The sequence below is a fragment of the Rhincodon typus genome, chromosome 1 (genome assembly GCF_021869965.1).
Source record: "Rhincodon typus isolate 14 chromosome 1, sRhiTyp1.1, whole genome shotgun sequence".
NCBI lineage: Eukaryota > Metazoa > Chordata > Chondrichthyes > Orectolobiformes > Rhincodontidae > Rhincodon > Rhincodon typus.
The window spans coordinates 156,684,388-156,712,118 of NC_063332.1; the positions used below are offsets into that span (position 1 = coordinate 156,684,388).

Sequence of the window (27,731 nt, forward strand, 5' to 3'; positions counted from 1 at the left end):
GTTATTTTTCTCCTGACAGTGAAACCTCCATACCAAGCTTAGCTTAATGAACAGTTTCATTCAATAAAAATTATGGCTCCATGACAAGCTTTACTAAATTGATAACTTAAAATCAATGTTTCTCACTAGACCATACCTGGATAGAATACATCTTTGGTCAACAATGACATAAAACACAATAGAAAAAATAAATCTACATTTCTGTGACTGGCTAATGGATGATCATACTTTTATGGCATCGATTGAACAGGGTACTGCCAGCATCCCAAGATAACAAATGATAACAGTCTTATAAACCATTAGCTAATTGCAGATTTTATTTTTTTTTTACTTGGTTCAGCACCAGCTTCTTGAAACAAACTGCAATACAATAATGGACTAATCATGGCCACAGATTATGAATCCATTGGAATACTTGGTTTGATGCCCATCACTACATTCATAATGAATCATTCACAATGAAGGAGAGACAAATGCCAATGAAAGTAAAGGTTTTCCGAGAAAAAAATAATTTATCAAATGACACCCATACTACCATGAGTCAAAGTTGCCCATTCCCACGTCTCAGGAATACTTTTGACCAATACAGTTGACCATTTGAGAACCTCTCCAAAGTTAAAAAAAAAATGCTCGTTATAAAGAGAATATTGCTTTACTTAAAAACTTTAGAACTATCGATTTAAATTCATTATGTACATGCATCGGCAGTATAAGACTGAACTAAACAGAGAATGAAAGTCTTTTGGTTCAATCTGAACTATCATTTAAATGATTACACCCATAATTGAAATGCCATTGCATGGAGAGCTTCAAATGAGCCTTATGCATTTCAATGTGAGCTGCTTCCTGTATTGGTGTGCAGTGACCTTTGCTATAAAATGGACACGCATGATTGCCACACAGGGATTAGTTCAACCTGTGTGTGATATCCTCTTCAAACAACCAGATCAATAAAACTTGCAAGATTGGTGAGATTTAGGAGAAAGCGGATGGACCTTCCATCTGATAGTTGAGCTAGGAGGCATTTTCTAGTTCAAAGGCCAGACTTCTTTAATGTCTTGGTAGTTAATGGACTTGAAGAGGAATTGTTGGTCTGAAAAGACTGGGTTGCCACTGATGTTGTGTATGAGAGGGATTCCTGGGTTGGAAGGAGGAAAAATTCCATAATGTTAGTGGTCTAAACCTAACTTGTGGAGCACAGTGAAACAGTTCTATTGCTCCTGGATCTGCAACGGTAAGAGTTTTCTATTTAATTGGAGCTCTGTGTCTGCTTTGGGTGGTATGTTTTAACACGTGTTTTGACGAACTTGCCAGAAGTTAAATGCCAGCCTCTGTCTCAACTCAAGCATGAAGAATGGCCACTTAGTCAAGGCACCAATGAGTTGCTCTTTTCTTCTGAGCCTTCAAGAAAGCAGAAAACAATGTGTTAAAACAACTATAAATTTTAACAATCTACTTCACCCACCACTGTCTTCAGTTCATTGCTCAGAATATGACAGGTACAACGTTACCCAGAATTAAGAATGGATAATCCATGTTCAAATTGATCCTAAGCATCACAAACATTTGGGATTTTGGTACTTATTGATTTTCTATGATTATTTTGGCATGACTGAAGTGAATGGCAATGAGAAATATTATATAGCTAACAACATTGTGTGTTGTAAGCATTGCATCTAGATAATAGCTCCTGGTGATGCCAAGAACATACAATGGAGAGCTTTGTTACACATCTCTATATTGTTGGTCATCATAAAAGTAAAACAGGAGTCCAATTTTTGGTCTTGTATCAAAGTGGTCCATATGGATAGGTTCTGCAATGAGCATCTATTCTACCAGTTTAAAAAAAACAAGGAAAATATGGAAGCACTTTTTTTATTTTCCTCATTATTAGCAATGCTTGCTTAGCTATTCAATCAAGATTTAAACATTTTGCTTAATTTTTCCATTTTGCAGGTTTAGTCATTATCTAATTCCAGATCATTTGGTATTAGCTTAACCTCTTTGCTTTCTCTCTCATAGGTGGTTAATGTTGCATGGAAACTTTTCCTCTTAATTTATTATACAAGTGGAAGGTGATATAAGTTCCAGGTGGGAGCAATTTTCTCAGATTATTTGGTCAGCAGTCAATTTTTATCTAAGCAACATATCTAGCAAATATTTAGTCATTATTTGATGTACTGCAGCTAATATCTCTACCTGGAACCTTCTAATAGTACACACCAGTAATAATCCATGAAAACATTTCCTCTCAAACATAATGAGCTATTAAAGGAAAACCAACAAATTGGCAGATGAAATGTCAGATGATTTGCAATTAAGTAAAATGAGAAAATGACAAAATAAATGATGAATTCCTCTCACCAACAGATAAAGTGTACTTTTAGAACTCTAACCATCCAAAGCTTGGACTTTCCATTGGTATTTTCGACTTAATGTATCCAAAATCGACACAACTGCTAGAAAACATTGATGACTTTTAAGCACAAATTATAGTCAGTACAGTTCAAGCTATTGCCATCTTCCATGCTAATTTTAAAAACATTGCTCGAGATGTCAGCCCTACCTATAGCATATTCCTTGTTCCTCAAAATTAATTAATTTCATTCAGCATTCGACTGAAGGCAGGGTCTTATGTTGGACCTTTTTGGTGCTAAGACCTTTGTAATCATTCAATATTTATTAATTTACCAATGCTTTAGTAAATTACTTAAGCTTAGTTCCAATGAGACAATGGTCATCAAGAATCTGCTACCACCCTTCGTCTATTGCAATCTCTAATACTGCAGTTAAAGTTGACCCCACTCTTGAAGATCTAACTGTACTGTGACAGGTCTTCTTTGACTGGCCTTGTTTTTTTTCCCCATCTGATAACATTCATTTGACTATCACTCTGGCATGGCATATACCTGAGAAACAAAATTGAGGTCCTGTCAGCCTCAGTCATCTCCCTATAGGCACCTCTGAACAATACTGGGTCGCACTTTTCTCGTTGCTGATTTTGTTCCTCCAAGTAGTACCCATGACTTTCCATAGTCCTCGCTGGTGGTAGACAGCTAACTTACATGACACCTTTGCTGTTCTCTTCCATGTCTCACTGGCTTGGATTTTAACTGATACCACATTGGACATGTAGGATCTCAACTACATGGTCATGTTAGAGTTGTTGGATGCCTAAGCCATGTAGAGTTGCTGAAAGACGAATGCTGCTTTGATGATTCTTGTGTGGAACTTGATCTCTAAACTATCCTCCCTGAAGATGTTAGCTGGGGAAGTGATTGATGTCCTTGAAGCTCTGTCACCTGGTTGTGAAAGGGTTGGTGCATTATTTTCATTCAGTCATCATTGTCTTGATTTTTTCCACAACTGATGTGTGGCTGACCTTGAAACTCCTGAGCTCAGTCATGGTGATCATATCTTGGAGTGTGCGTGATTCTTTGAGCAGCAAGGCAATGTCATCAGCAAAATTTGGGAATGTCAACTTGTTTCTGTTGCCACAGGATACTGAGTCTGCAACCACCCTCACCTTACTCATGATAAAATCAATGACCAGAAGGAAAATGAATAGGGAAGGAATGCAGACTAGCTGTACTCCCATGATGATAGTGAATGAGTTCATGGATCCCATATTAATTTTACTCAACAGCTGGAGGCTTTGAATTTGTACTTATCCCCTTCCAGCAATCCATACTATCTTGTGATGTACTACAGTCAGTGCTGAGGGATGCAACCAAAAGCCTTCTTGCAATCATTGATCTTGATTAAATGCAGCTTCTGATATGCTAAACTCTTCTCTACCATGCCATTAACTTAAAGATCTGCTATCAGCACGATCTGTCACCTCAGTAACCTTCACAAAGGTTACCATCTACTTCTGCTTTCAATCTATTGAGGAGAAACATGATGAAGAACTTGCCATGTACTGACAGCGGTGTGATGTCCCTCCAGTTGTTGAAGTTGCTGAGGTTCCCTTTCATTGGCAATTTTGATATTGTACCCCATCTCTTGTCATCTAGGAGATCCTTCTCAAAGAATGACTCCTGTATCCCAATATAAATGGTAACAGTTCTATATATATATATTCCATAATTTAAAATTGGATTACTCAAAGCTTTGAACACTGATTTAAAGTGCTTAACATTTTTTGTGAAAAGTCCATTTCAGGTGTTAAACAAAACAACCAAATTACCATTCTTAAATATAATAAGAATCCTTTAAAAACATTTTTTTAAGCAATTATACATTAAATTCCTGCCCGATAGTGGGGATTTATGACAAATTTTCAATTGAACAATAAGTATATGAGTCTGACTGGATTCTCTTTAATAAAATAATGTATTTAAAATTTGAATGTAAATTACATATCATAGATTAATATGTTTCTTTGATAACTAAAAGATTTTTTCCAGGATGATACTGTAGGTAGGGTTACAGGGTAGTTCTTGATTTAGTGTGTGATGGTGTGAAATTTGTGACCATCTGTTTTACATCTTACCCGATGTTAATTTACACAGTTCAAACTTGAAGTAAATTTTCGCTGTGATAGCAGGAAACTAAAATATGACATTTTTTTTAAAAAAATGCAATTTACTTGAAGAAAATGTAGACCCAAATATTTGTTCCCAGGTGGGTTCACAAAGAAGGCAGAATTCCTAGCTCCATGACACTGACATCTAAAAATGACTATCATAAAGTTAAACTCCTCATTTTGAGCAATCAACTCTAGCTGAGAGGGGGCTCTATCTTCAATTTAATCTTATCACTTTAGAAAATCAATCTCAAGTGAACAGGCTGTCCACCCCAGGTCAATAATGGCCCTCTTGTGGCGTAACGGTAGTGACCCTGGACTGAGAGACTTGGGTTCAAGTCCCACCTGCTCCAGAGGTGTGTAATAACATCTCTGAGCAGGTAGAACAGAAGAACAGGTTTAAAAAAGTCCACACATTACATGGGCAGCATCGTGGCTCACAGTGCCAGGGGTTTTTTTCTCCCTGTTTGCACTCCTGTGTTTGTATGAAACTCTTGGGTACATATGTCAGTGCTAATTGGTATGTTTTTAATATTTGTTTTCATCTGTTCAGCATTAAGCACAATAAAGACTATTTCCTTTCTCTTAAAACTTACTAGAAAATCTGTGAGTTTCTCAGAGAAACAACATTTAGACAGTTAAGCAATCACGAGATCGACAAGAAAATTCTTTGGAAATCACCTGTTCTGGCCAATCGCTTCTCACCTGGCTGTTATTATTATATGTATGAATGGAAGCATAGATTCTTGACTACAATTATTGAGCTTTTATATATAAATTATCTTTAATTACAGCTGTTTACAAAGTTGTTGGCTGGACAGAAAATTGATTTAACAAATATGATGAAAGGGTTGGATTATTCGGAGCAAGGAGCTATTTGGTACTCAGGTGGTTCTTTCCTAGACAGAAAAAAAGATCAGAAACGATAAAACAGAAATAGTGTAAATTTGTGCTTAGGTATTCCAGTGAGAAAAGATTGATTTGCAAAAGGCTGCAAATTAGTGTCACCCTCGTCATTGTCAACTCAGTCACCTTGCTTTTATTACTGCTTTACCTTTCTTTTGCTTTACAGTTGTCATTAACTATATTTTCAGATGACAAACCACGAAATAATGAACGAATATTTAATATAAATGTGTCATTTTGTTGAATTTTGAAGGCGTCATTCTTGAATCCAAAGCAATTATATTACTTATTCATTCATGCAATGTGGGCATCACTGGCAAAGCCAGCATTTATTGCGAATCTTTAAGTGACCTTGCGAAGGTGGTGGTGAAATGCCTCCTTGAACTGCTGCAGTACTTATGATGTAGATGCATAAATCATTGTTTTAAGGAGGTAGTTCCAGTTTGCACCCAGCAATGATTGAGGAACAGTGATATATTTCCAAGTTAGGATGATGGATGATGTGGGGTGGGTAAGGTGTGGAAATTGCAGGTGGTGGTGTTTGTTGTGCTAGCTTGTCTTGTCCCTCTCACTGGCAGAGATTATTGGCTTTGAAGGTGCTTTCGAAGAAACCTTTGTGACTTGCTAGGTTGCAAGCTGCAATGTGCCAGTGTTGGAACAAGTTAATGCTTAAGATAATAAATTGCATGGTGGTCAAGTGGGCAGTATTGACTTAGATGGCAACAAGCTTCTCAAGTATTATTCGAGCTGCACACATCTAGGCAAGTGGAGAATATACCGTCACGCTCCTGATTTGCGCCTTGTAAGTGTTAGAAATGCTTAGGAGGGATGGAGTTTGGGGGGTGTGGTGAGGGTAGTCAGAAGGTATATTACCTCCGGCAGTCTGACCTACTCTTAAAGACACAGCACTTATGTCGCTGGCCCAGTTAAATTTCTAGTATTGATACAGACAAGATTCTTGGCAATACTTCTGGCATAATTTACACATTGAAGTGTATAAGTGATGTTTAGCACTTCTTAAGGATGCAATTTGAGTGAGAAATTTTATTTCCAATTTATTTAGTTTTATTCAAAGCATATGACAGCATTATTTTGGAGACAGGAAGAGACTGCACTTTTGAAAGGACTAAAGAGAAGTTACTTTTTACTGATGTTTTAATACATTGCAAACCAGGTTTATTCACAGTAATAGTTACAGATGAACCACCCACACATCCAGGAACAGTCCTTATTCAAGAGTAAACTGACAGAACATGAAAACCAGTTTATTCCACATTGAGAGCTTTGATGACAGTCGAGCAGAGGTATGGAACAATAGGGAAAGTAATATTAGGAGTGACATGGGGATGTGAAAAGTACACAGGCTCCCTGACGGGACTGAAATTCCAGGTCAAAATAGACTAAGAGCCTTTGATAAATTATCAAGATTGAAAGAAATCCCAAACATGTCATTACACAGAAAATAAGACTGGGCTTAGTCGATGAAATACAGCTACGGTATAGTTCAATCAAGGCACAAGTAATGGCAGATGCATTCTGAGGAGTAGCTGTGGTTCAGGGCCATATAAAACGATCTCACTCTTGTAGATGTAGGATCTAATGCTATAGATATAACCAACACTTTACCAGTAAATGTAGGCAAACTCAGATAAAACTATGCAATAAAAATCTGACAAGTTCTTCACAAAGGTTCAAACAATTCTATCTCCAAGGGTGTTCAAAATGTGTTCAAGCACATCAAGTGCTGAAGAGTTATCATAAGTAAAAAATACTTGACAATAATGGAAGATCTGTAGGTGTACAACCATTGAATGGTTATATCAAAGTCGACACATAAAGAAATCCTACAGAAACTCAGTGGGGTCATTTATGTATTACAAAGCGCACAGCAAGGGCACAACAATTGATGTGGTGGTCAGGAGTTTTGAAAGGTATATAGAATTACATGTTGCCATGACAAATCTGTGCCATACGCTGTCAAATACCTACATATTTCATTAAGATTCCCAGAAACACTTTGGAAAGATTTAGCAACGGATTTGTTTAAATTTAGATGAAGGATGGGTTTAGTCCAAGTTGATCATTATTTAAGAGTTTGAAGTGGCAAAAGTCCATTCAACTACAAACAGACTCTGTGACTTAAAAAAGATGTTTGCAAAAGATGGATTAACCTGAAGAGTTAGTATTGAACAATGAACATCAATTTGTGGATGAAGATTTCAGGAAGAGCACTTTGGAGCCTAGTGACAAGTTCTCCCCTCCATCCTTGGTTGAGCAGAGGCAGTAAAAATGATCAGGACTGTGAAGCTGAGACAACAAGGTGCAGGGCTGGATGAACACAGCAGGCCAAGCAGCATCATAGGAGCAGAGAGGCTGACGTTTCGGGCCTAGACCCTTCATCAGAAAAGGGGGAGGGGAAGGGGGTTTTGAAATAAATAGGGAGAGAGTGGGAGGCGGATAGAAGAGGGATAGAGGAGAGGATAGGTGGAGAGGAAACAAACAGGTCGAAGAGGCGGGGATGGGGCCAGGAAAGGTGAGTGTAGGTAGGGAGTTAGGAAGGGGATAGGTCAGTCCAGGGAGGACGGACAGGTCAAGGGGGTGGTAGGAGATGGAGGTGCGGCTTGGGGTGGGAGGAGGGGATAGGTGGGAGGAAGAACAGGTTAGGGAGGCAGGGACGAGTTGGACTGGTTTTGGGATGCGGTGGGGGGAGGGGAGATTTTGAAACTTGTGAAATCCACATTGATACCATTGGGCTGCAGGGTTCCCAAGCGGAATATGAGTTGCTGTTCCTGCAACCTTCGGGTGGCATCGTTGTGGCACTGCAGGAGGCCCAGGATGGACATGTCGTCTGAGGAATGGGAGGGGGAGTTGAAATGGTTCGCGACTGGGAGGTGCAGTTGTTTGTTGCGAACCGAGCGTAAGTGTTCTGCAAAGCGGTCCCCGAGTCTCTGCTTGGTTTCCCCGATGTAGAGGAAGCCACACCGGGTACAGCGGACGCAGTATACCACATTGGCAGATGTGCAGGTGAACATCTGCTTGATGTGGAAAGTCTTCTTGGGGCCTGGGATGGGGGTGAGGGAGGAGGTATGGGGGCAGGTGTAGCACTTCCTGCGGTTGCAGGGAAAAGTGCCGGGTGTGGTGGGGCTGGAGGGGAGTGTGGAGCGGACAAGGGAGTCACGGAGAGAGTGGTCCCTCCGGAAAGCAGATAAGGGTGGGGAGGGAAAGATGTCTTTGGTGGTGGGGTCGGATTGCAGATGGCGGAAGTGTCGGAGGATGATGCGTTGGATCCGGAGGTTGCTGGGGTGGTACGTGAGGACGAGGGGGATTCTTTTTTGGTTTTTATTGCGTGGACGGGGTGTGAGGGATGAGGTGCGGGAGATGTGGGAGACACGGTTGAGGGCGTTCTCGACCACCGAGGAGGGGAAGTTACGGTCCTTGAAAAACGAGGACAACTGAGATGTACGGGAGTGGAATGCCTCATCCTGGGAGCAGATGCGGCGGAGGCGAAGGAATTGGGAATAGGGGATAGCATTTTTGCAGGAAGGTGGGTGGGAGGAGGAGTATTCTAGGTAGCTGTGGGAGTCGGTGGGCTTGAAATGAATATCGGTTTCGAGGTGGTTGCCCGATATGGAGACAGAGAGGTCCAGGAAGGGGAGAGAGGTGTTAGAGATGGTCCAGGTAAATTTAAGGTTGGGGTGGAAGGTGTTAGTGAAGTGTATGAACTGTTCGAGCTCCTCGTGGGAGCACGAGGCGGCACCGATACAGTCATCAATGTAACGGAGGAAGAGGTGGGGTTTAGGGCCGGTGTAGGTACGGAAGAGGGATTGTTCCACGTAACCTACAAAGAGGCAGGCGTAGCTTGGGCCCATGCGGGTACCCATGGCTACCCCCTTTGTCTGTAGGAAGTGGGAGGAATTGAAAGAGAAGTTGTTGAGTGTGAGGACGAGTTCGGCTAAGCGGATGAGGGTGTCAGTGGAGGGGGACTGGTCGGGCCTGCGGGACAGGAAGAAGCGGAGGGCCTTAAGGCCATCTGCATGGGGAATGCAGGTGTAGAGGGACTGGACGTCCATGGTAAAGATGAGGTGTTGGGGACCGGGGAATTGGAAGTTCTGGAGGAGGTGGAGGGCGTGGGTGGTGTCACGGACATAGGTAGGGAGTTCCTGGACCAAGGGGGAGAAAATGGAGTCGAGATAGTTGGAGATCAGTTCGGTGGGGCAGGAGCAGGCGGAGACAATGGGTCGACCAGGGCATTCAGGTTTGTGGATTTTGGGAAGGAGATAGAAGCGGGCAGTGCGAGGTTGGGGAACGATGAGGTTGGAGGCCGTGGGTGGGAGGTCACCTGAGGTGATGAGGTTGTGGATGGTTTGCGAGATGATGGTTTGGTGCTCAGGGGTGGGGTCATGATCAAGGGGGCGGTACTGATGCATAAGAATTTAGACTGAAAATTTTGCTCTATTCAGTTATAGAAGGAGTTTAAAAACAGATTAGTTTTGGGATATAATCTCAATCCAAACGTAACCAAAAGATGGTAAAATAACTGGTGAAAAGCCACAAAATGTACCAGAGCCAAAACAATTCTACTGCAGGGTGTAAATTCTTTCAATCTTAAGGTCAGGTCAGCCAGTCCTGATTAACATACAGCAATCCAAAAGTCATGGCCATTAGAGAAACAGATCAGTGGAGATTGCATATTGCCAACTAACTTAAAAAGTATTCAAAAGGAACTGAAAGGCATTGATCATATTTAAGCCAAGAAATGACACCAACCATGTTTGTCACTTAATGTAGAACAGCCATATCTATACTACATTATGCAAAGTACAAAATAGAACAAGTATTCCTGATGTGGTATAAGACCATCACCATTGTGTTGAACTCAAATGAACTACATCAATTGTCCATTTTGGCCTGTGTGATTCAGAATTTGAGTGGTGAAGGAGCTGAGGGGGTGGTTTTGGGATGATGATAGTTGTAATAATTAAGTTAATAATGATGTTCAGGCTTCATTTGACTGAGTGCGGCATCAAACATCTCCAATAAAACAGGAGTCAATGGGAATCTGAGGGAAAACTTTCTAACGGTTGGAATCATAGCTGGAGGAGAGGAAGATGTTTGTAGCAGTTGGAGATCAGTAATTCCAGCTCAAGGGCATCTCTGTGGGAATTTGTCAGGATAATGTCCTTGGCCAGCTATTTTCAGCTGTTTCATCAATGACCTTCCCTCCATCATAAAGTCAGAAGTGGGAATGTTTGCTAATGACTGTACACTGTTCAGCACCATTCATGACTCCTCAGATACTGAAGCTATCCATGTCCACGTGCAGCAAGACCTGGACAATATCCAGGTTTGGGATGACAGATGGCAAGTAACATTTGCACTACACAAGTACTAGGCCATGACTGTCTCCAGTAATTGTGTATTTAACCACTACCCCTTGTCATTCAATGATATCACCATCAGTAAATCCACGAATATCAATATCCTGGGGCTCACCATTGACCAGAAACTGAACAAGTCATATAAGGTCCTAGACTAGGAACATTGCAGTGAGTAACTCATCTCCCAGCTCCCCAAAGCCTGTCCAATATCTATAAGGCACATATCAGTAGTGTGATGGAATGCTCCTCACTTGCCTGGATGAATGCAACTCCAACAGTAGTTAAAAATCTTGAAACAATCCAGGACACGTAGCCCACTTAATTACCACACCATCCAGCATCCACTCCCTCCACCAACAATGCTCAGTGGCACCAGTGTGCACCATCTACAATAGGAACTGTAGAATTTCATCAAAGCTCCTCAGGCAAAATTTCCAAACCCATGACCACTTCCATCTGGAAGGATAAGGGCAGCAGATACATGCAAACAGAATATATGCAACTTCCCCTCCAAGCCACTCGCCATCCTGGACTTCGAAATATATCGCTGTTCATTCAGTCAGTGGGTCAAAATCATGGGGGACCTACCTAGTGGCAATGTGGGTCTACCTACTGTAAATGGACTGCAGCCATTCAAGAAGGCCACTCACCACTATCTTGCTTAGGGCAACTAGGGAGAGGCAAGAAATGATGGCCCATCCAGCAATGCCCACATCCTGTATTTTTTTTAAAATAAGATTACAAAGATTGTCAGAAAATAACAATAAGCTGCTGGAATAATGTAGACCATGTAGAAAGAAGCTGAGAGATGGTGGATATGGCCTATAATTCACATTCATTTTTCATTATTCAATTACAAATCATATGAATCATGTTGACAGAAATGACCACATTACTCTAAAACTAGTAAGAGAGAAGACACTGATCTTGAATGAACTTGTGAAGAGAGATGACTTAGACAATCTACTAGAGGGCTATACTTGATAAATTACGATGCACAGAAGTAAAGAAAGCAATGTTACAGTACATAAGGAGTTGAAGAGCTTTAATGAGAAGAAACAACCTCAGGTACAGACTGTATGCAGAGTATTACAGCCTAAAATACATCAGACTGATCTCTCAATGTGCAGGTAGCAGTATTAGCTTAAAGCACAAGCTAAAGCAATTATACAATACAGTGTTTGAAGTGGCTATCAGGTCTCATAGCAATCGAACAATAAACAGCACAATTACTGAGATATCACCCAGGGTGAATGGCAATGGCTTGAAGTTATCTTGCAGATGAAGGCACCTGGCACTAGGAAATGTAAAACGCTGAAAATCAAGTTCCCACCCTTGCACTGTTCCTACTTACCCATTCCGTGGCTCCCACTCGGCAATCCTCATAATGCCATCATTTACCTTTAATCTGAGTCCTTTGGAAATCCTGGGATCTGGAGGTTATATTTCTGGTAGCTGTCATTGCTCCTGGTGGCACTGTGGAGTTACGGGTTTTTGACCATATTTGTATCAATATAACTTGGGCTGCCAGTGTCAGGAATCCTGGAGAAAGACCATTAGTTGCCACTTAAGTGCCTATGGGGCATTTAATACCAGTGGATCTTCCTCATGGCAATCTTGGGTTTACACCACTCAGAGCAAGATTGCTATTAGACCAACGTTATCCCAGCCTCAGGATGAATACTTAAGTTTTGTATGAAATACACTTTATTGGATAAACCTTGAATGGAATAGTTGTTTTGTGATGGTAATAATTTGAGTTTCGTAGTCAAGAAGTATGTGATGATCTGTAACCAAGGGTTGTTGAGATGTAGGACTGTTATACACTGGGGATTTGAAATTCTGTTCACAAGAAATTAATTATCTCCTTTGTTTCTCACCTTCCTCTTCCTACTTTTTCCCTTCTTCTTCCTCCTCCATTACTTTCTTTTCAGGTGCTTACCATTTCCCTGGCAATAACTCTGTGCTCAGCCAGCCTGTTGAGTCCACAGCAGACCACCACAACTCCGGACTCCCACTCAGCCAAGTACAGACACATTCCTCCAGGGAGGATGAACTATCACTTTGCCACTTTAATAGTTGACTGAATAATGTGTCACCCCAGCTCCTATTGTAGGCACTGGACTGTAACATGGAGGCACAGGCTAGGTTTAAGGCAAACAGTCCTTGTCAGCCAAAGGCCACTTCCTGGTTTGACATGCTGGCTAAACTACTTAAAAAGCAGTGAACTGGTGAGACTGAAAATATCTTTACTGACTATTCACCAACCATGGTGTGCTGAGGGTTATCACTGAGCAACTCCGCACTCAGCAAGTTGGAACTTTTGCTGTTTTGGTGCATCTAACCATTGAGATAAAGCACCCCCAAAACTGAAAGCTGTGTGTAGTCCAGTTTAACCTGGAACAATCTTGTGCTTGGTACGTCTGCACATTTCTGCTCAGAGAGAAAACAATGAATTCATCTCTGGCTACACAGAATCCTTTTTTTCTACCTTTAGCACAGCAGTTGATAGGGATCTGGGAGATATTGAGGACGTTGCCTACTCCCATTAGAAAGAACCCGGTGCAAAGAAATTCAGGGCCATAGTCATCTTCACAGCAATTGGCAATCCATCTGCTCCCTGCTCTGAGGCAACAGGTCTGGCTTGAAGATTCAGCAGAGTTCTGCAAGCACATTGTTCATGAAGTACATTAACAATATCACTTTCATATGAAAATGATATACACATGTTATCAAGTAACTAAGGCATAAACCAAAATTTGAGCAGCAGTCTACAGAATTATTGTGTAGCTGTTGTTTTGAGTTTTGGTGATTACTGCTGTGTATATTGAGACCCGTGGAGCAGAGTTGCCTTTGAGGTTATCATGTCATGTATGCATTAGTTGTAATCCTCAAACAGAATTAACCTACGAGAAATTTAACAATCCTTATGCGTGTTTTTTTGATGGTTTGGAAAGAAGCCAGAACCGCAATAGCACAGCTCATGGAAACAATTCTCCTGCTTTAGGACAAGGTAGGAAAAGTACTCCTTCTGCTGAGGATCCTTCTATCCCTCTCTCCCCCACTTTCTGAACAAATTAGCCTCTTCTGAGCTGTCTCTGTCTCATGATTCTCGTGATGCAACTGTCACACTGTAACTGAGGGCAAGTGGTATTCCCAGAAACCTTGTATTCACAGCCAATGGTTTCTCCACATGCAGCAGCACATTCTGCAGTCTTGCCCAACTATAATCAAAGTTTCAAAATATCCAGCACTTCCATTAACTCAGATCCTGAATAAAGTAATCAATATCTGGCCTGCAAGTTGTTGATGATTATTTTGATTCAAACTGATGCTGGCTCTCCCTGTTGTTGATTGTCTCTGCTAGTTAGAGATGATGTTAGTGAGAACAATGGGGTTGAACATAGCAATGCTGACAGTCATGACTTCTGTACTTTGCATACTTCTGGCAAGCATTTTTAATACCCATGCTAACTATTTCTGATCTCTCTGTCCAAACTGGAGTAGAAATGCAAACATGTTGTGTGGACACTATTTTACAACCAAAACAGCACCAGTGATCTGAAACCTATAGGAGCCACGGAGTTCATACACTATATTTTTGTATTTTCTTGATATATTGATCAAATTCATGACGATAAATCCATAACATGTTACAATATGTAATACTTTCAGGTCAGGTTATCATTTGCATTTAGTTTGACTTGTTTTTTTGAACAGTGTTCATGTATAATATGTCGCAATCTTGCCTCTCTTATATTTCAACAAATCAGCCCCTAAAACCTAATAAGGGTTTTGCTTCATCTCAGTATAATGTATGTTGGTTGCATCTTTAAAAAAAAGACTGATGTTGATTTGACTTGCAAACATGTGGACCAGGCAATCTTGTAGTCAAAAATCAGTGATTAAGAAGTAATATAAATTCACATTTGCCTTATAGCACTTGCAATGATGCTACCTTGAGCTAAGAGATGGCTCACTTCTCATGCTTCGAAAAACAACCGCTCCAAGGCTCCAATTGTTGCTAGCCTCAATTTTTCTTAGCATGACTGAGCTGAACCTGATTAGTATTTCCAGTCATCAAGATCCCAGAGACTGAAATGGAATTTGAAAAGGGCAAAGTTGAGTCAACTGAGAAACAAGACAGGATTCCACACCAATGACAATCAAGTCTATTCCACAGTTGTTTCTTTGAAGTTCATGTCCAGACAGCAAAGTGTGAGAATGGTTGAAAGATGATGTACAGAATTTTATCAAAGAAAGAACCATCTGTGTTAAGACAGTGCTGACAGAGAATTTTTGTGGGGCTAATTACAAAACCTGGCTGACATGGACCAAAGGGCCTATTTAAATGCTGTACGGCTCTATGACTCTATTCTGCACATAAGTAAGGTTCCTGTCAACATTCTACCAAAATTAGGGCAATGGAATTTGGGACAAGTCATGAAAACATTTCCAGTGTAAGTATAAAAATGAGCCTCTGTAGTGAAATGGACAGCTTACTGAATTTTTCAACTAATGGTATGAAAGTAATACAAAGGTTGTCAGTTAAAGTTCCACTGAAGTCAATTTTTAGGGTCCCTGCCTCTAGTCCAGAAGGTCTAGTTTCATATATCACCTGTACTTGGAGTGTGTCATTCCATGTCTGAATATCATGATTAAAACAATGAAATGCTGCAAATCCATTTCAAACCCATATAATACCCTTTCTAAACTGGCAAAATGTTTAGCTCAAGCATATAACATTGAAACTATTTCAAAAGCAAAAGCATGTTCTGTTCTGAAATTCTCAAATTGAATCCCATAAACCCATTCAGAGATAGTAATAACGGCCAATGCTGGATAACAGTGTGGAGCTGGAGGAACACAGCAGGCCAGGCAGCATCAGAGGAGCAGGAAAGTTGACATTTCCGGTTGTTTCCAAAGAAGAGTCCTGACCCAACTCTCCTGCTCCTCTAATGCTGCCTGGCCTGCTGTGTTCCTCTAGCTCCACACTGTGTTATCCCATAAACCCGTGTTGTTTGCTAGAACGTGCACTTCCCGAAAACTTATTTTCCATCATGATAGTCATTTACCATACTATTATCTATTGGTTTAATGGGGTAATTTCATTTTTCAAGATATATATGAATAAAATTGTACAATTGGTAATCTCTCAAAGATGATAACAACAAACTGAAGTATTGGAACAAAAGGTTTCCACTGACTATGGACTTTACTTACATGGCATAGTTCCTCATTCACCCTTTGACGAGCTCCACAGGAAGTGTAGACTATAACCGTTCTTGATGACTGGAACCAACAATGTGGGCTTACAATATAAAATGTCTAGGTTGCACTCAACTGCAAGCAAAAACACTCAAATCCAACAATAATAGAAACCATTTGGACAACATATTCACTGTAAGTAATGTATCCTTAAAATAACAGATCAAAATTATGTGGTGCCTTTAATCCAGGCATTGCCTAGAGTACATTTCAAAGAGACGAATAGATGCCAAAGACAATTAGGGATGGTAGTCAAAATTATGGGTTTTGAGAAGATGAAAGATGAGAATAAATCAAGTGGATGGAAGAAAGTAGTTTGGAGATCAGAATTTAAGGTTTAGAGGTCTTAAGAGATTGACCTAGGTTTTAGGATCGGGGAGGTTGCAGAATTGGGTAGCCAGGGGGTGGGAGAAGATGGATGGATTTGAGATTGAGATACTTAAATTCATTACATTGTCTATTGGAAAATTACTGAGGTCACCAAGGTATGGGGTGAGTGAAGATTACTTTCCAGTTGCAGTAAACATGGCAGGCAGCGATCTACATACTGACATAGTGAATTATTCCAGGGTTGAGAAAGAAAAACAACAAAAAACAGGGATAGTCATACCAGCAGTGCTCCTTCATCTAGCTTGGAAAGTTTGCCTGGTATGAAATGGATGATACAGTAATTTACCTAAACATAGAATTTTTGAATTTGGAAGCAATGGATCGAGTAAAAATCCTTTTAAGGCATTTTTACATGCTGCCAATCTAGAATTGATGCATGATTTTTCCAGGCTCTGTTTTGTAAAAGCAGTGCCAATCTACGTCCTGATCTCACACACACGCATCTAAACATGTCAAAGAAATGTTACATATTTTTACAGAGATAGTAGGAACTGCAGATGCTGGAGAATCTGAGATAACAAGGTGTAGAGCTGGATGAACACAGCAGGCCAAGCAGCATCAGGGGAGCAGGAAGGCTGACATTTTGGGCCTAGACCATTTTTACATACGCTTTATGCATTTAGAAGCGAATTCACCTGCGCAGACATGAAGTTAACATGCACAATGCACAGTTTGAAATACCAAGTCAATCAGTGAGCACTACAACGGCCAACTTTCAAGCTAACTGATTTAATTCATGGAGATTCATTCGGCAACATTGTCCCAGCCCTACTGGCGAGAGAAGAGATGGTGGAATGTGTAGCGCAATTCCCCGATACAGTTCCCTGAGCCAGAGGTCTCCCAGGACTGGACTGGAGTGTAGATTGACTGCCTGCTACATAGCTGCAGGCAGCCTATGTAAATAATTAAAAACCCAATCAAGGGTGATTTAAAAGGCTGACCAACACTTTGACAGCAGCACAGTGAAGAGGTCATTGCCAGAAGAGAGTGTTTGAGCTGGAGTCTCCATCCCCCAAAGAAAAGCCCTCATGTTGGCCTCTCTTGGAGGAGCTGCTGTAACAACTGAGTTAGCAGCAGCCTAAGCCCCTCAGACAACCTTAAATAGGTGGCAAACTTGAAGACAGTACATTAATTATTGGAAACAGCAAAGTGGACTGATTGTGTGGGGTCACCTCTTCAATCGATTGTGAAGAATCAGATCATTTTTCTTCAACTGAAATATATTGGCAACTTTTTTTTCACTTGCGAGACCCCAAATAAAAAAAGGTGGGTTGTGACAAAGAAGAGTGCGATGAAAAAAAAATTTATGCGGAAACATTAGTATTTTTACAAAAGAGAGAAAAGTCAAGCTAAAATTAGAACTCTGTAAATAAATCAAAATTTGAAATTGTTATGAATAAAGAAGAGCAGTCTGAATTTGTTTATTTGTAGTCTGATTCAAATCTTGAACTTGTTTTTCAAAATAATAATGCTATATATCTTCTTGGGTTGGATTCATCAAATAATCAAACTTCCACACTATTAGGGTCTCAATAAAAGTTTGATGAATCTAGTGTGCAAAATACTCAGTCAAAACAGCAAACAGGAAAGGTGAAATTGGGATTTCTTATTTACTTTTGTAAATGAAGATCTGGTGAGCTAATGCCAATCAGGCAAACTGCAACCTTTGTCATTCAATAAGCCAGTGACATGATTTGATGAGGAGTTTCATTCAACATTAATTTTCATCACAACCCAGAAGAATTTCTATACTCTTCAATCAAAGGCTGAATTATCACAAGCCACTGAATGAAACGGGCAATGGCGAGTCAGTTGGCAAAATATGACGTCGAAACTAAATTCTTGATAACTAGAATAACAGTTTTGAACAGCGAATGAGAATCTTATGAGTGAGCAACAAGAAATCTATTTGCTTGGACTTACATTTCTCATTAATTAATCTTCCCTCATTTGGATGTAGTTTCCTATTTTCCCAAATGTCGGAGAGAAACTAGATGGCAACAATTCCAGAAATTTCAAATGGGCTGTGTACAAAGGCACGTCCTTGGTCCATTGTTCATCATTTGAGCCCTTTGTTCCAGTGAACCTTTGTTAGTTCATCCTAATAATTTGGTGTGTTAACATTTTGCTCCTTCAGTTTATTTAGATTTTTTTTTGTTTTATTTTACTTTTTCAGGCCCTCAGATCACGGAGATATGAACATCATTTATGTCCATTTTGTTAGGGTCTGATTTTTGGTTATAGAATTGCAGAATCTTATAGTAAAGAAAGAGTCCATTTGGCTCGGCATTTTGCCTTTCCATTTAAGAAGCTGAGCTAGAGACAAAAATGGACTTGGCCTCAAATCCTTATCACCAGGGAAGGGGGTGGGTCCAGGTCCAAGCTAAAGAGTTGAATTTAACTAACGCTGAACTTGGTTCATCTTGTTGGGGTACACTCCGAGTTGGCTTTGGTAGAGCTTACATGAAATTGGGAATTGAAATTGGCTTGCCTTCTGTGCTGCAGCCTTTCACAAATTAAATAAAATTTGCTCCTCTATTCTTCTTGCCAAATCACTTATACTCACATTCTTCCACATTATATTCACTGTCTTGATTCAAATCATTAATATACACTCCACTAGTTACAAGTTGCCATGCTGTCAATGCCGCCTTTATCCCAACTCTCTGCCTTCTATCAGTTGGCCAATGATTAATAAATCTTTTTTCCATGTTAATACACTACCAACAGCACCATGGGCTCCTATCATGTCAAGTAGACCAGTATGTGCTGCCTTATCAATGTAAAGACACATGTCCAGCCTAACAATTCAAATGCTGCAAGTTGTGCAACTATTGCTCCTTGTTTTCACTCTATTGCACCACACGCAGCCCCACAGTCCCCAGAGGCCCAACTAATTCTCTTTCCCCCAATCCCTTCCTCCCCTCAAATGGCCTGACTTTCATTCTCTTCCCAAATCTCCCCGGCAGCTTGACGTTTATTCACCTTGCCTGCCAACTGATTCTCATGTTCTCTCCTCAGTTGGCAGCAGTCTGGCTCTCATTTTTGCCCCATCAGCTCCCTTCCCCACCCCCCCACCATCCCCCTTCCCCCTACCCTCCCCCAGAACCCCCACCATCCCCCCGCCCACTCCCCCCCCCCCCACCCCCACACACACACACACACACACACACACACACACACACAAAGACAATGCCTCCCCATGAACCTTGCAGTCCCTGAACCCCGTGCCATGGACTTGCTCCCTTGACTTTGGGCCTCGCGTAAAACAATCACTTGCACTTTTTCTGCCCATCCAAAGACAAAGCTATTTATCTCTCACAGCATAAATGTGGCAGAGAAACAACCTCTGATTGCAGGAGCATATACTTGAGAAATCCTCCAGTTACACCTAACTATCATTTAAACAATAGCCAGATGGACCTCACAGGGTCCCTCGGCTGGCTACACTGGTGTTCAGGTGTGCCTGTTGAACAAACTTGCTCTTAAAAGAAGCAAAGTTATTATTTGTTTCCTGGCTTCAGCTTTGTTGAGGAATTGCTCTTTTATCCATTACAAAAGACTTTCACTTAATACTAAAGTGCCTCCAGGAATTTACCATATTGTCTTATCTGTACTTCTGCAAAATCTTACTTCCTTTTCTTACACTTCCCAAAAGACATGTAGAGATTGTGTCACTTATGCAATCACAAAAATTATCATCATTGATCAAAGATAAGTTAAAATCTTGCAATTCACAAATGACAGATTCTTCAGTCTTCCCTCAATTATTTTCAGAAAATGAAAACATTCGCCTGAAGAGGAGCCAAATTAATTCATTCAACTTGACAAATGCAGAGATGGCAGCAGTGCCAGCATGCATTAGGAACTAAAGTGGTCTGCTTCAAAATAAATTCACAAATTGCATATTTGCTCTCTATTCCATCCAGCTGGGAAACTGCAGTGCTTGCCAGAGCACATATAGACCCTCATCCAACTAAAAATGTTAAGCGTCTACTTGACTGAACAATCATTCTTCAATAGATCAATTGAAGCTGGCACGGTTTTGGTCTGTCAATTTTAATAACTTCCTCCAATGCAATAAACAAAAATCATGTCTTCTCTTACCTGACAAAAGTTACATGGCAATCCTGACTTTATGTAGATTTAAACTGCTCAGGTAACAACCCTTTCCTGAAGCAAATGAGAGTATTGTCTGTATTGCACCTTTCGGTTTTGGCTAAAGGTTTTACTTGCCACCAGTCAGGAGGAAATAGTGAAGATGTTGTCTCGAATGGTAAGTGGTAAGCCTTTCAAAGTACATGGCTTTGTGTTGAAATGCTTTTAAACAAATCAGCCAAGCAAATGGTAAGATTCCTTATCACTCAGTTTGCTTAAATAGTCAGTGAACATTACCACAGAAGGCTGTGATTGAGTGTAGCGAAGTCATCGAGTGTATTTAAGACAGGGATAGATACGTTCCTGATTTGTGAGGGGATCAAAGGTTATGGGGAGAAGGTAGGAAAATCGGGTTGAGAAACATTTCAGCCATGATCGAATGGAGGATCAGACTTTGATGGGCTGAATTTCCTTATTCTGCACCTATATGTTATGGTCTTATGATCAAAAACGTTGCCAACATTTCTCACCTCTACAAGAAATGAAATGCCCAAGACGAACTGTGCTCACCACAGCAAGTAATTCTTATCAATCGTAAGAACGAACTAGTCCACATGGGTGGACATATAACATCATGTTTACTGACTGCTCGATGAATCCAAGGGCTTACTCAATGGGTTGATGAGGTGTTCAGATCAGAAACAGCTTAACTTCAATCCTTATTCTATGCTGTGTCAGTTGATCTTAATTAAGATGATGCTACCATCATTAGAGCTGCATGCAGATCTCCCAGTTTAGACCGGGGAAAATCCAAAGGATGGTTTTTTTTTTAACTTCTGATCAATGCCAATCAATCCTGCTGAAAGTATGCATGCATAGACTTTAGACAGACATTTTACACACTCTGTGTGAACAGCTTGTTGTCCCTTGAATGAGAGACTGGCGAATGAAGAATACATGAGCAAGGGATGGTTGCTATAAGGATAATCTGTGAGAAACGTGGTAAGAGGAAAACACAAGTGTTAATATTGAAAAACGTGTAAGTGCAAGAAATTACCTTTTTTAACTTGGGAGCCTTGACATCACTTCAATGGACAAATAGGCATTTCCTGCACAGCTCAGGTACTGCTCTATAAGGACTACAGCGTATCATGGTGCACCCTCTGCAAGTGCGGGTAGAGTCCAATTCTGTGCTATCCTAAAACTACACAGGCCAACCTCGTAATGTGATGTGAAGATCCAAAATTCAAGCAACAAATGTTCAAGCAGTGTCTGTGTTATTTATTCAATTAATTACTTATTCAATTAATCTTACTTAAAGGGCTAGGCAGGTTGACTGCAACTCAGTTAAATGTGTAAAACCTTTTCCATTGCAAAGGATCTGGAAGAAAAGGCGGCGGGGGAGGGGGGTGGAAATGGAAGGGTAAAACGCCCTCCAGTGGGGAACAAAGCAGCAGGCTAACATCTGTAGGGGTAGATTCCACTGTGTGGAAAAATATGAAAAAAATGATGGAAAAGGATAACTCAGGAGAGGTTATTAAAGTCTCTAGCACAGACACAAATAGGACAGAGTGTTTGGAAAGGGTGAGAAATCAAACGTCAAGCACACTGGATAAATGAGTGACAATGAAAGGAGGGACAGTTAATACAGGACTGAAGGTGTTGTATCTGAATGTAAGCATTATAAGAACGAAGGTATATGAGCTTATGGCACAGATTGAAATTGGCAGATATGATACGGTGGGCATCACAGAGACAAAGCAGCAAGGGGATCAGGATTAGGAGCTGAATATCCAAGGGCATACATCTTATCGAAAAGATAGGCAAGTGGGCAGAGGGGGTGGGGTTGCCTTATTAGTAAGAAATGAAATTAAATCAATAGTAAGAAACAAAGTAAGGTCAGATGGTGTAGAATCTTTGTGGATAGAGTTGAGAAACCGCGGAGGTAAAAGAAATACATAGTTAGAATTATGTACAGGCCTCCAAACAGTAGTCAGGAGCTGGGGTGCAAGATACATCAGGGGATAGAAAAGGTGTTTTTAGAAAAGCAAAGTTACGGTGATCATGAGGGATTTCAATATGCAGGTGGACTGGGAAAATCAGGTTGGTAGTGGATTGCAAGAAAAGGAACTTGTAGAATGTCTACGAGATGGCTTTTTTGGAGCGGCTTGTGGTGGAGCCCACTAGGGAAAAGGCAATATTGGATTTAGTGTTTTGCAATGAGGTAGATTTGGTCAGGGAGCTTAAGGTGAAGGAACCCTTAGGAGGCAGTGATCATAATATGATTGAATTTACTCTGCAGTTTGAGAGGGAGAAGAGAATCAGAGTAATGGTATTACAGCTGAATAAAGGCAACTAAAGTGGCATGAGGGAGGAGCTGAGCAGAATTGACTGGGAGAGGAGCCTAACAGGAAAAACAGTAGAACAGCAAAGGCAGGAGTTTCTAGGAGTAATTCAGGAGACACAGCAAAAATTCATCTCTAGGAAAAACAAGCATGGTACAGGGACACTGAGGCAACCATGGCTGACCAGGGAAGTCAGGGATAGTATAAAAGCAAAAGAGAAAGCATATAATGTGGCGAAGAACAGTAGGAAACCAGAGGACTGGGAAGCTTACAAAGACCAACAGAGGGCAACAAAAAAAGAAATAAGGAAGGAGAAGATTAAATATGAGGGTAAGCTAGCCAGTGATATAAAGGAGGACTGTATGAGTTTCTTTAGATATATAAAGGGCAAAAGAGATGCAAAAGTAGACATTGGACTGCTGGAAAATGATGCTGGAGAGATAATAGTGGGGAACAATGAAATGGCTGAGGAACTGAATAATTACTTTGCATCAGTCTTCACTGTGGAAGACATGAGTAATATCCCAAAAATTCGAGAGTCGGGGGACAGAGCTGAGTATGGTGGCCATCACCAAGGACAAGGTACTAGAAAAACTGAATGGCCTGAAGGTGGATACATCACCAGGACCAGATGGACTACACGCCAGAGTTCTTAAGGAGATAGCTGAAGAGATAGTGGAAGTGTTAGTGGTGATTTTTTAGGAATCACTAGAGTCAGGGAGGGTCCCAGAGGACTGGAAAATGGCTACTGTGACACCCCTGTTTAAAAAGGGAGTAAGGCAAAAGAGTGAAAATTACAGACTGGTTAGCCTAACCTCGGTCATGGGTAAGATTTTGGAGTCCCCCCATAATGAAGAATGAAATTTCTGAATACTTGGAAGTGCACAGTAAAATAGGGTAAAGTCAGCATGGCTTCAACAAGGCAAGGTCATGCCTGACAAATCTGTTAGAATTCTTTGAGGAAATAATGAGCAGGTTAGACCAAGGAGAGCCAATAGATATTATCTGCCTGGACTTCAAGAAGGCTTTTGACAAGGTGCCGCACAAGAGGCTGCTGAGTAAGATAAGGGCCCATGGTGTTAGAGGCAAGGTGCTAGCATGGATAGAAGATTGGCTGTCTGGCAGAAAGCAGAGAGTAGGGTTATAAAGGTCTTTCTCAGGATGGCAGCCAGTGACAAGTGGAGTCTCGCAAGGGTCAGTGTTAGGACCACAACTTTTCACTTTATACATTAATGATCTAGATAAAGGAACTGAGGACATTCTGGCTAAGTTTGCAGACGATACAAAGATAGGTAGAGGGATAGGTAGTACTGGGGATGCAGGGAGGCTGCAGAAGGATTTGGACAGGTTAGGAGAGTGGGCAAAGAAGTGGCAGATGGAGTACAATGTGGGAAAGTGTGAGGTTATGCACTTTGGTAAGAAGAATAGAGGGATAGACTATTTTCTAAATAGGGAGAAAATTCAGAAGTCTGAAGTGCAGAGAGACTTGGGAGTTCTCGACCAGTATCCTCTCAAAGTAAACTTGCAGGTTGAGTCAGCAGTTAGGAAGGCAAATGTAACTTTGGCATTTATTTTGAGAGGACTTGAATATAAAAGCAGGGATGTACTTCTGAGGCTCCATAAGGCTCTGGTCAGGCCACATTGGGAGTACTGGGCACATTTTGAGCCCCATATCTCAGGAAAGATGTACTGGCCCTGGAGCGGGTTCAAAGAAGGTTCATGATAATGGTCGCAGGAATGAAAAGCTTAACATATGAAAAATATTTGAGGACTCTGGATCTATACTCGATGGAGTTTAAAAGGATGAGGGGGGATCTAATTGAAACTTACAGAAAACTGAATGGCCTGGACAGAGTGGACGTTGGGAAAATGTTTCCATCGGTAGGAGAGGCGAGGACCCATGGGCACAGTCTCAGAGTAAAGGGAAAACCTTTTAGAATGGAGATAAGGAGAAACTTCTTCAGCCAGAGAGTGGTGAATCTATGGAATTCATTGCCACAGAAGGCTGTGGAGGCCAGGTCATTGAGTACATTTAAGATGGAGATAGATAGGTTCTTGATTGTCAAGGGGATCAAGGGTTACGGGGAGAAAATGGGAAAATGGAGTAGAGAAATTTATCAGCCATGATTGAATGGCAGATCAGATTCAATGGGCCGATTGGCCTAACTTCTGCACCTTTCTTTTATGGTCTTATGATCTAACCCTGGATGTTGGAGGTGTTTTAATGAGTTTCTGAATTTATCAGAGTTAGCCGGGGTGAGTAGTTAGTGATGGGAGGTAGAAGTGGAAAAGTCAAAGAGGTTGCCATGGGCATAATCACTGCAACAGCTGTGGAAGCTAACATCTTGGTGTACATGCACACATTCTCATGTAAAGCACCCCATCCGGGTTTTTATCTGAGTTCCAGTGGACTGTCAAACTTCCTTCACCCTATACCCAGGTTGCAGATCAATCATGCCTGAATGATTCACCGTCCATTTAATCTAACTCGAGATTATTCTCTGCGATAAGTGTAGCACCAGTATCTAAGTTGGTGGCTATGAGTGTCAGATTTAGAGATGGGGACTCTTTGTTAACACTGTGCTACTGCTTGCTTCCCTCATTATGGGCCTCCTATAGTTGCAAAGTTTATGTATAAAACTCAGGAACTCAGAAGGGGAAGGTTGATGTAAGGGAACTGTGTTTGAGTGGGAAGCAACAGATCCATAGTCACACCCTGTGCAGTATGAAAATGAGCTTGAAGTCAAGGAATGTCATAAGACACAATCCCAATCCTCTCACTGACGTTAGATACCATGGAAATTCATCGAACATCCTCCAAAGCCACCCACCCATTATTCACTATGTACTGTACTCTGGAGCCACACAATAACAATGGAGAATATCAGTTTGTATAAAATATCAATATGTATAAAATTGGTTAAATTTGTGGCAATTGAATCAAGCTCTCATTCAATAATCTGCTGTTTATACAAAGATAAAGATGGAAAATAATTTAGTCCTGTAAGTGACCATTAAGTTGTATAACAAATAATCATGTTCAGAGAACCCCAACAGTGCAAAGAGCATCCCTCTCAGACCACCATCCCAGCCCCATAACCTCCCATGTCCCCCACCCCATTTTCCCTGGCTAACCCTGGACACTATGATGCAATTTAGTATGAAAAATCCACCTAACCTGCACATTTTTGGACCGTGGGAGGAAACCAGGACACCAGCAAAAACCCAAACAGACACAGGGAGTACATACAAATTCCACACAAATCATGACCTCAGGCTGGAATTGAACCTTAGTCCCTGGTGCTGTTAGGCAGCAGTGCTAACCACTAGCCACTGAGCTTGATAGGGTAGTGTGCCAATATATTTTTCTACATTTTTGAATGCATTATGACACTTCCTCTATGACAAAATGTATTGTAATACATGTGATATGGACCAGACCAAACCCCCTCAAAATATTTTAAGAGGATAGCCGAGACCCTAACTTTTTTGTGTTTTTAGGGGCGAATGTGAAGTGCCTATTCCGAATGCAATGTGACTGGTCAAACTACTCAGCATTAAGCAAAACACAATTTATTTAAACACTAGTTAAATATAACCAAGAAAGAGGAATTTAGAATAACTTAACTCTATAGGAAAACTTAACAGAATAGTAGATACAGCCCTTATTACTAGTTACCTGTTCCAACATCCTGTAAACACACCCCTTGGCAAAAAAGGAAATTCAGACATAGATTCTCACATGCAGTCCTCCCATCCAGGAGGAGAAAGCATCAAGAGAAAATTGAGAGAGAGTAGCAGCTGAGAGACATTTCCTGAAGCTTCCAACTCTGTCAAGACCCCAAAATCTTCTGCTTAAAGCTAAACCTAAAAACCCAGAAATCCTGATCTGCGAGAGCTGACCACATCCATTAAGGCTGTTAAAAACAAAGACAAGGCATCCTAAACTGTTTACTGTTGTGGTTTACTAGGCTGTTTGATGCCCTCTGCCTTACAACCTCTCCTCAAAAACAACCAGGACAAAATAACTGTTTTACAGACAAAATAACTTCTTAAAGTCACAGCATCATCACACATATCAAAACTTCAATAATGCTGGTCAGTGCAATTCTCAACATATCTTAGCAAGATAAAGCCCTACGATGAATTATTACATTAAACACATGTATGTTACAATGCAGCATCCTTAAACGTGTCAAATCATTTCACACTTACTTACAAGGATGTTTCCAACTCCTCAGGAGACTTCTTTCAGTGGTCACAAGCTCTTCAGTATGCCTAAAGCCCTCACAATCAGGATCCTGACCTCAGAAGTGGTGTGTGTGTGTGTGTGTGTGTGTGTGTGTGTGTGTGTGTGTGTGTGTGTGGTATTTTCGCCCTAGCGCATCCTGACCTATAAGAAGACCTGTGTTGGTGTGGTTTTGGCACAGCAAAGGACAAATTGATTTTTCCTGGCAGATAAATCTAAACTATGTCCTTGACTTTACAAGCTGATCCTATTTCCACAAGGACACGGTGATCTGTAAAACAGTGCTGCAGGGCTCTCCTGTTGTTTGCAGATGCTGCAGGCTACAGCCAAGAGTAGAAAGCAGCACAGGATTCATTCAGACCAATGTTACTTTTGTTCTGATTAGATTGGTGGTAGAAGTTTGTGTTTTGTCCATCTTGATCTGAATGGACTCAGGCAAGTCGTAAATCATGACTTCAAGTGCAAAGATGGATCTAACAAATTTCATGCTCAAAAAACTAGGCAAGACGTTTGAAGACAAAGAATACAGAATTAACTTCCTCACACAGAATTATAAAAGCAGATTCTCC

At 40.9% G+C, this 27,731-nt stretch overlaps 1 long non-coding RNA gene across 1 annotated transcript; it reads right to left on the reverse strand.

Annotated features, from left to right (window-relative positions):
• Positions 1 to 294: 294 nt before the first annotated feature.
• On the reverse strand, positions 295 to 27,227 carry LOC125484714. Its single transcript, XR_007263532.1, has 2 exons — positions 27,129 to 27,227; positions 295 to 1,401 (listed from the first exon to the last, which is right to left on the reverse strand). It is a non-coding gene; the product is annotated as an uncharacterized LOC125484714 (long non-coding RNA).
• Positions 27,228 to 27,731: the final 504 nt, after the last annotated feature.